At 40.7% G+C, this 8,299-nt stretch overlaps 1 long non-coding RNA gene across 3 annotated transcripts; it reads left to right on the top strand.

Moving 5' to 3' along the window:
- The first annotated feature begins 392 nt into the window (after positions 1-392).
- Positions 393-6,997, top strand: LOC140843635 (uncharacterized). 3 transcript variants are annotated; one of them, XR_012121568.1, is made up of 3 exons: positions 393-2,180; positions 2,274-2,387; positions 2,494-5,118. It is a non-coding gene; the product is annotated as an uncharacterized lncRNA (long non-coding RNA). The 3 variants fall into 3 exon arrangements; XR_012121569.1 differs by lacking the exon at positions 2,494-5,118 and adding an exon at positions 6,368-6,997 and having other exon boundaries at positions 393-2,387; XR_012121567.1 differs by having other exon boundaries at positions 2,274-5,118.
- Positions 6,998-8,299: the final 1,302 nt, after the last annotated feature.

Genomic DNA, 8,299 nt, shown 5'->3' with positions numbered 1-8,299 from the left:
CAGAGTTTAACAGTTTGAAACAACAAACATTTGTGGCCTCACGGGTTCTGTCGGTCGGGAATTTGGGCATGGTGTGGCTGGGTGCTTCTGGTCTTTCATGAGATTACAGGCGAGATATAGGCCAGGTTGCAGCTGTCTAAAGTCTTAACTCAAGTTTGACTGCTTCTGAGGTGGTTCACTCGCATGGCTGTCGAGAGCAGGCCTCAGTTTTTCACTGCAGGGACCTCTGCATAGGGCCACTTGAGTGTCCCCGTGACATGGCATCTGGCTCCCCTCAGAGCACGTGATCCCAGAGAGACCAAGGCAGAAGCCACAGTGTTTTTAAAGTCACGTGCCATCACTTATGTCATACTCTTGTTGATCACAAACCAACCCCTCAGTGTGGGAGGAACAACCCGAAGGTATGAATGCCAACCGACAGGGATCCTTAAGGCATTCTGGGAGGCTGGCTACCATGGAGGGTCTGACAATAATGATGAATAGTAATTTAGATGGGGAAGAGAGCATCATTAAGTTTCATCCTTGTATGATCACGGTTGTCCGAATCATTATACGAGTTGAATAAAGTTTCTCCCAGTAGGTGGCAGTACTTGTCCACATCCCGGCCTTTATCATTAAATAAACATGTATTGATCACCTGCTTTGTGCCAGATATATTAGCCCAGGTGCTGGGGACTCAAAAAGACTGAAAAAGATGTGCTTCTACCCATGCCGTGAACAGCTTAAGGTTGAGTGAATCAATTCTTGGAGCCTAAAAAGTGACTTGTCCACAATAAGAAAAAACAGTTCTGGGGATTGAGTACATAAAGAAGGGTGGCTATACTAGTAGGGTTCATTAGTGGCAAGCTATATGGAATTTAGGAAGGATGGCAGGACCAGGGTGGCCAGAGTGAAGGACAGACTAAGCAGGGGAGTCTGTATCAGGGTTCTTAGTTCTGAGCAATAGAGGCTGACTCTGGCTGACTTAAGCAGAAAAGTTGCATATGAAACTGGATTTATATACTGGATCATCCAGGGAATTTGGGGGAAGAGTGAAGAACTGGCTCCAGGCTAAATTCCCAGGAATGAAACTCAGAACCACGTTGAAGAACTGGCCCGATGAGGAAACTGCCATGACTGGAATTACTGCTGCCACCCCACGCCACACTGAAGGAAACTGCTGTCACTGCTGCCAGGAACCACTGCGGAAAGGCTGCCACCTCCAAAAGCCACATATTTCTGCAGGTTGCTGCACCTGCAGAATGCCAAGCTTCCAAAAGAGCCTGTCTCCTCACCTTGCTTACTATCAAAGGTTCATAGGGATGCATCCGATTGAGGGAGACCAAGTCCTGTGCCTGAGTCCTGACTACAAAGGAGACTAGAGTTTGGGGTCTGAACTCCATCCTTCGGAAGGCTGATCCAAGAGTTGTGGGTTATTGTCAAGCAGATACTGGAACATCCCCAAATATGGGAAATTATTCACAAGACAGTAGGAAGCCATGAGTCTGTGACAGGTGTATACCACAAGGGGTAGAGGGCAGATCTGAAATGGGAGTCTATCACTGGTAGAGTGTGGGGCATATATTAATTCTGGGTTTCTTAACCTCAGCACAATCAACATTTGGGACCTCCTAAGTTTTTGTTCTGGAAGACTGTCCTGTACCTGGCAGGATGTTTAGCAGCATCCCTGGTCTGTATCCCCAGAATGCCAGTAGAAACCCCCTCCCTAACTTGTGAAAACAAAAGTGACTCTAAGCTTTGCCAAATATCCCCTAGGAGGCAAAATTGCCTTGAGAGCCACTGGGTTAGAGACCAGCTCAGTTAGGAGGCTCTCTTGGCAGCTGAGAGAAGAAAGGAATTAGTGGGATGACCTTGGCAATGGAAATAATGGGATGGGCATGGATGGTGTCAGAGAGGCAGAAATAATAGAAGTTGGAAAATGGCTGTATTTCAAGGCTTTATTACTTAGAATACAGCTTCAGCTACTCTAACATCTGAAATAATAATTTAAACATATAAGTTTATTTCTCTCTGAATTAACATTCTTACAGAAAGCAGGGCAAGGCTAATATCATGGCCCTCCTTGGAGGTCATCTACCACAGTCTACCTCTTAGTACCCTGTAAGCCGGAATAAGTTACTATCTATAAAAATGAAAATGGTGACAAGAATATATCAAGGGTGTTATAAAGATTCAGTGAGGTAATACCTTTTGTTTTGTTTTTTTTTTAAACCACTAAGTTTATGGTGGTTTGTTACAATAGAAAACTAATCCACCTGGCATCCTTCTCTCAGTCCGTTGTCCGGTAGGGTGTGACCACCCGGGTGGCAGAAGTGATCCAACCACAGGAGTGTCAGACAGTCCTGGAAGAGAACCAGAGCATCCCTAAGGCACTGCCAGGATCTAAGGTACTCCAGAGCAATACCCTCCCAAACCATGCAGGTCCAGGAGAATGTCATAAACCCCTTCTTTCAATATTCTTCCTCCTCCAGACGTTTTTTTCTTTTTTTGCAGGATGTCACCTTAATGTCTGCAAGCAGCAGGCACTGCAACATTCAAAGAATTCAGAAATTAAAAAATAATCTTTCTTAGTGGACCATTCCATAGAATACTGCAAAGAATGATAGCCTTCTCTGGAGACCATCAATCACAGTCCACCTCTTAGTACTATGTAAACTCGGATAAGTTATTTTCTATAGAAATGAAAATAGTGACAAAAATGCATGCACAGGTGTTACAAAGATTCAGTGAGACGATACCTTTCATTTTTTGTTTTAGATGTCATTCTTCTGTGGGAATACATTCACCAGCTCCCTCTAAGCTTTTTTTCCATCAGCATTTTGTTTTAGAGTAGTTTTAGATTTACAGATTGATTGTGAAAACTTATAGACCAGATACCCAATTTTCCCTATTATTAACAGACTAATATGGTACATTTGTCACAATGAGCCAATATTGATATATTTTTATTAACTAAAGTCCATAGTCTATTAGACTTCCCCAGTTTTTCCCTAGTGTCCTTTCCCTGTGACAGGATCCCATCCAGAGTAGCACATTACCTTTGGTGGTCACGTCTCTTTAAGCACCTCTTGGTTATGATGGTTTCTTAGACTTCCCTTGTTTTTTATGACCTTTATAGTTTTGAGGATTACTGGTCAGACATTTTGTAGAATGTCCCTCAGTTGGGATTTGTCTGATACTTTCTCATGGTTAGACTGGGGTAGTATGCTCCAAGGAGGGAGACCACTGAGATTAAGCACCATTCTCATCACGTCGCATCAACAGTGCGTACTCTCATTGTGACATGCACTGTTGGTATTAACCCTGATGACTTGGATTCTCCACTGTTAAAAGGAAAATGGAATTCTCATATTGTACCCATTGGAAGAAAGTCACTATGTACAGCCCACACATAAAGAGAGGAAGTTATGCTCCACCTCCTCAGGGGTAGAGTATCTACATAAATCATTTGAATTTCTTCTGCACAAGAGATTTGTCTATGCTCTCTTTATCCAATCATTTATTTATATCCATGTGGACTTACAGACATTTACTTTAGACTTTGTATTTTGGTTTATAACACAATACTCTCTTACTCATTTTGTTGCTGAAATTGTTCCAGCTTTGGCCATTGGAACATCTTTCAGTTGTCTCCTGTATACATTTGTCATCATTGTGGGTTTTTGTTCATTTGTTCTGTTTTTGAGCACTTTCATACTTTATAGCCTACATGATGCTCCAGGATCATTTTGTATAGATCTTGTCCCAACCCTAGAATCAGCCATTTTTCTAAGGAGCACTAGTTCTTTTATTGGAGAATGGTATTAGAAACCAAATCAGGATGCTCAGTGTGCTCATTGGTATTGGGCCATTGCTTCTAGACCTTCTTAGCTGACAACAAAGAGATACATATGTGTGTATACTGTTTCTATATGTAACTATATCTATAATATGCTAAACATGAGTTCATTCTGGTATTTCCAACTCTAATCCATTATCATAGATCATTCTGGCCTTGCTTATCTGTAAACTCCCAAGCCAACTGTAATGGCTCACGCCATCCACAATCTATTTACTTAATCGTTCAATTCCAGTATACATGTGTAGTGGTTTCAGAATCCTTAACCAATTCCCCTGTGGGAAACAATGTAATCAACTAGAACACTATGCTCAAACAACAGTTCCTGTTGCCTTTAGTCTTACAAACTCAGTACATTCCCAAAGTTACATAGGCCAGCTCCTCATAACCGCATCCCCTTCAGCAAGGTTGTTCCATACATTTGTAATACATGTAAATTCTTTTGTCACATCCTGCATTCCTTCCGGGATCCCTCAATTTCCTAAGTGATTTTTTTAAACTCACATACATTAAGGTTTACTCTTCGAATTGCAAAGTGTTTTTAATAAATGCTTACTGTCTAGTTTCACCATTCCAGTATCATTCACCAACCTAAAAAACCCCTGTGCTGCTCCCCCAGTCCTCATAGCCCCTGGCAATCACTGACCTCCTTACCATCTCTTTAGTTTTGCCTTTTCCTGAGTGTCATGTAATTGGAATCACACAGTGTATAGCACATTCTGGTTTCATGAATGGCTTCTTTCACTTAGCAATATGCATTTAAGATTAATCCATGTCTTTTTGTGGCTTCATAGTTCTTTTTATTTAATGTTGGATAACATTTTCACTGTATGGATATACCAGTTTATCCATTAACCTATTGAAGGACATTTTGGTTGCTTCCAGTTTGGGACAATTATGAATACAGTTGCTATAAACATTTGTGATTGTTCAGGTTTTTATGTGGGCCTAATTTCTTCAAATTAATTGGATAAACAACTAGATTTAGTTCTGTAAAAAAATGCCAAACTCTTCTCTAAAATGCCTAAACTTATTTGCATTCCCATCAGCAATGAATGAGTTACTACTGGTCTGCATCCTCACTATGTTTGTATTGTCAGGTTTTTTTTTTAATTTAGCCATTCTAATAGGTGTATAGTTGTATCTTATTGTTTCAACTACAATTCCTAATGACAATTCTGATTATCTTTTATATGCTTATTTGCCATCTGTAGATCTTTGTGAGGAATCTCTTCAGATCTTTCACCCACTTTTTAATTAAATGGTCTGTTTTCTTTCTGTTTTATTGTTTATTTTCTTGTTGAGTTTCCTTTAGTTTTCTAGATATAAATCAAACTTCTGTACATGACAAAAAGCCCTTCATAGTCCAACAGGAAACCACTTTCTTCAGTCTGACCAATGACCCCAAAGACTACTCACCCTGCACTATTCCAAAATACCTCTTCCCTTCCCCTTATATCATCTTGTACCAATTATTTGTACACAAGTCTTTCTCCAATCCTAGATTATAGTTTCTGAAGGAGAAAAAGCAGATTTTAACCATCTTCAACAAACCTCAAACTCCATTTCCAATCTGAGGATTGGTTAAGCAAAATTTTAAATGATATAAAGATATTCATACTTATCTTTGAGTTCTTGATGTATCTGGAAAAGTAAGATCCTCATTCTGTCTCTACCAGAGAAAGTCAGGTTGGCCTCAGTTTGGGTGTTTTCCTATAAATCCAATCCATTTCCCTGAATCTTGAGCTTTAATCTGTATGCCAGTAGTTCTCATACTTTACAGTGTCTCCGAATCATCTGGAGAGCTTTTTAAAACACAGAGTGCTGAGTCCCATCTTCAGAGTTCCTAATTTAGCAGGTCTGGAGAGGGGTTTGAGAATTTGGATTTCTGATGATTTCCAGGTGATACCACTGTGAGACCACACACTGGGAACCACTAATCTGTACGATGTGGTCTCATTGGCAAAACATAAGGAATATTAGAACCTGATCTTCAAGAGGAGTGGCATTTTCTACTGCAAGAGCTAGAGAGCGTACTTTAATATACTTTATTTCCTCAGTTCTCAATGGAGGCCTGTCAAGGGACATTTGCCATATAGTCTGGAGACATTTTTGTCCCAAATAAGGTAGGAGAGAGTGGTGCTGCTGACATCAAGACAGAGGCCAAGGATGTTGCTAAACATCATGCAGTGCATAGGACAGCCCCCGACATCAAAGAATTAGGTACCTCAAATGTCTGTAGTGCCAGGTAGAGAAATCCTGGTCTGTTGGAATTGGATTCACATCAGGGATTCTCAGACATTTCAGAATTGCATCACACTGTCTCATTTGCCTGGTTCCACAATATCCCTCACATCTCACAAAAAGCCTTTGAAATTTAGCAAAAATGTAAATTCACTTTGAACTGCATGTGATAAAATATAACTCTTTAAGGCAACTGGCAATAAATAGGGGTAAGTGAGTAAGCAGGCAAGTGAGTGAGTTCGTTTTTCAAAACTGAGAGGGTGTCTTTGCTGTAAACCATTCCAGGGCACGACTGGTGGGAGAAGCCGTGGTGACTCAGTCATCAGTGTCCACCCCAACGCCTCCTCACACAGACGTCAGGAGAGCGTGGCCTGAGCCAGAGCTGCGAGGACAGGAAAGATCTGCCGGCTGGTATGGCAAGTCTGCCACATGTCTCCCAGCCTTCCTGGCGTGAACTGTAGGGTCTCTCACTGCTCTCGAGAGCCGCCCAAATTCCAGGCAGCTCTCCTCCAGTCAGGAGTAAATGAGTAATTTCAAACACATACTTCTGTGTTGCTCACGCACACTCAGTTACAAGCTTGGAAAACCAGGTGTGTTGCCTAGCAATACATCCCACCTTCCACATCATCTGTGGGTTGCCCTTCTGTGCCCTTCCTTTAAAAGGCAGCTAAAAAAGGTAGTTAAGACCACGGGCTCCCAGAAGCAGAACACCTGGGTCCTGAATCCTGGCTCCATGACTTACTGGCTGTGATGCCTAAGCTTAGGCAAATTAGTTAACTTCTTAGCTTCCTTATCTGTAAGATGGGGATAGTATGTGTACCTAATAAAGTCTTGGTTACTGAGATTTAATAAATTAATCTATGGATGGTGCCCAGAGTATAACAAACAATAAATGTTCGCTCTTATTTTTCTCAACCCCTTGTACACCTTTTCAGGGCTTCCTTTTAACCAGATTTCACCAACACAAAATGTTGGGGAATGGTGAGGGGTCAGAGTTTTATGTGTGTTTTACCCTAAAACTGGCCTATCTAGCTCACCACTCCCCCAACCCCATATACACATAATTCCTGTCCTCTCCCACTTTGCCTGCCACAAAGAATAACATAATTTGTCTTCCAAGCTCAAAAAAGTCTGATATGCAGATAGCTCCTTTTTATATGGAAAAAGCCCAGACATTCTAGAAACCAAGAACAAAGATGCCCAGTTCCTTTAACATTATTATCTTGACATCTTTCTTTAATGAACCATTACTCCACCTCATTAATTATGATTTTTTTTGGAGTTTTAATTAAAGGTGTCCCTTGATCTGCAGAGACTAGTGTGCTCTCAGCCATTAGTAAGTGGATAGTTGACCTTGCCTTTTAGATGGCCATGATGGTAGGCTGGATATGCAGGCATTCCCAGTGAATCATCAGTTACATCTGAAAACGAAAATAATGAAACTGATGTGGCGCTGCCAGCTCTTGTTATTGTTGTTTTTAAGGATGAATTTGACAATGTTGCCCTAAAATGACGGCTTGAACAGAAAGGTAGGCTAATGAGCCAATTTTGAAGGCCCCTTCCAAACAAATATGAAGCAGCCTAACTGCACTCTCTTCTTTGATCTTTGTGAACTCCAATTATCAGCTCACTTCTTTTATTTTTTATTGGATATAGTTGATAAACAATATTATATTGATTTCAGACATACAACATAGTGACTTGATAATTATATACATTACTAAATGCTCACCACAGAAATGTAGTTCCCCATTACCATGCCAAGATATTACGACATTATTGGTTATGTTCTCTATGTTGTGCTTCCATGCCTATGAATAACTTATTTTATAATTTGACATTTATACCTCTTTATCCCTTTCATCAACTCACTTTTTAAACTGCCTATATATCTGTTTAAAAGGGGAAGCAATGTAGAGAAAACTTTTATTAATTTCCAAATAGAGAAAAAGTGTTAAAAAGAACACCATGAAAACTAAACTTTTTTTTTGATATCTTTAATCTACAATTACATGAGGAACATTATGTTTACTAGACTCCCCCCATCATCAAGTCCCCCCCAGATATCCCATTTCAGTCACTGTCCATCAGCATAGTAAGATGCTATAGAGTCACTACTTGCCTTCTCTGTGTTGTACAGCCCTCCCCATGCACCCCCCTACATTATGTCTGCTAATAGTAATGCCCCCCCTTTTTTCCCCCTTATCCCTCCCTTCC

The sequence above is a fragment of the Manis javanica genome, chromosome 10, assembly GCF_040802235.1.
Source record: "Manis javanica isolate MJ-LG chromosome 10, MJ_LKY, whole genome shotgun sequence".
Lineage (NCBI taxonomy): Eukaryota > Metazoa > Chordata > Mammalia > Pholidota > Manidae > Manis > Manis javanica.
The sequence above is the reverse complement of the archived record's forward strand: the minus strand, read 5'-3'. Positions and strand labels throughout refer to the sequence as shown.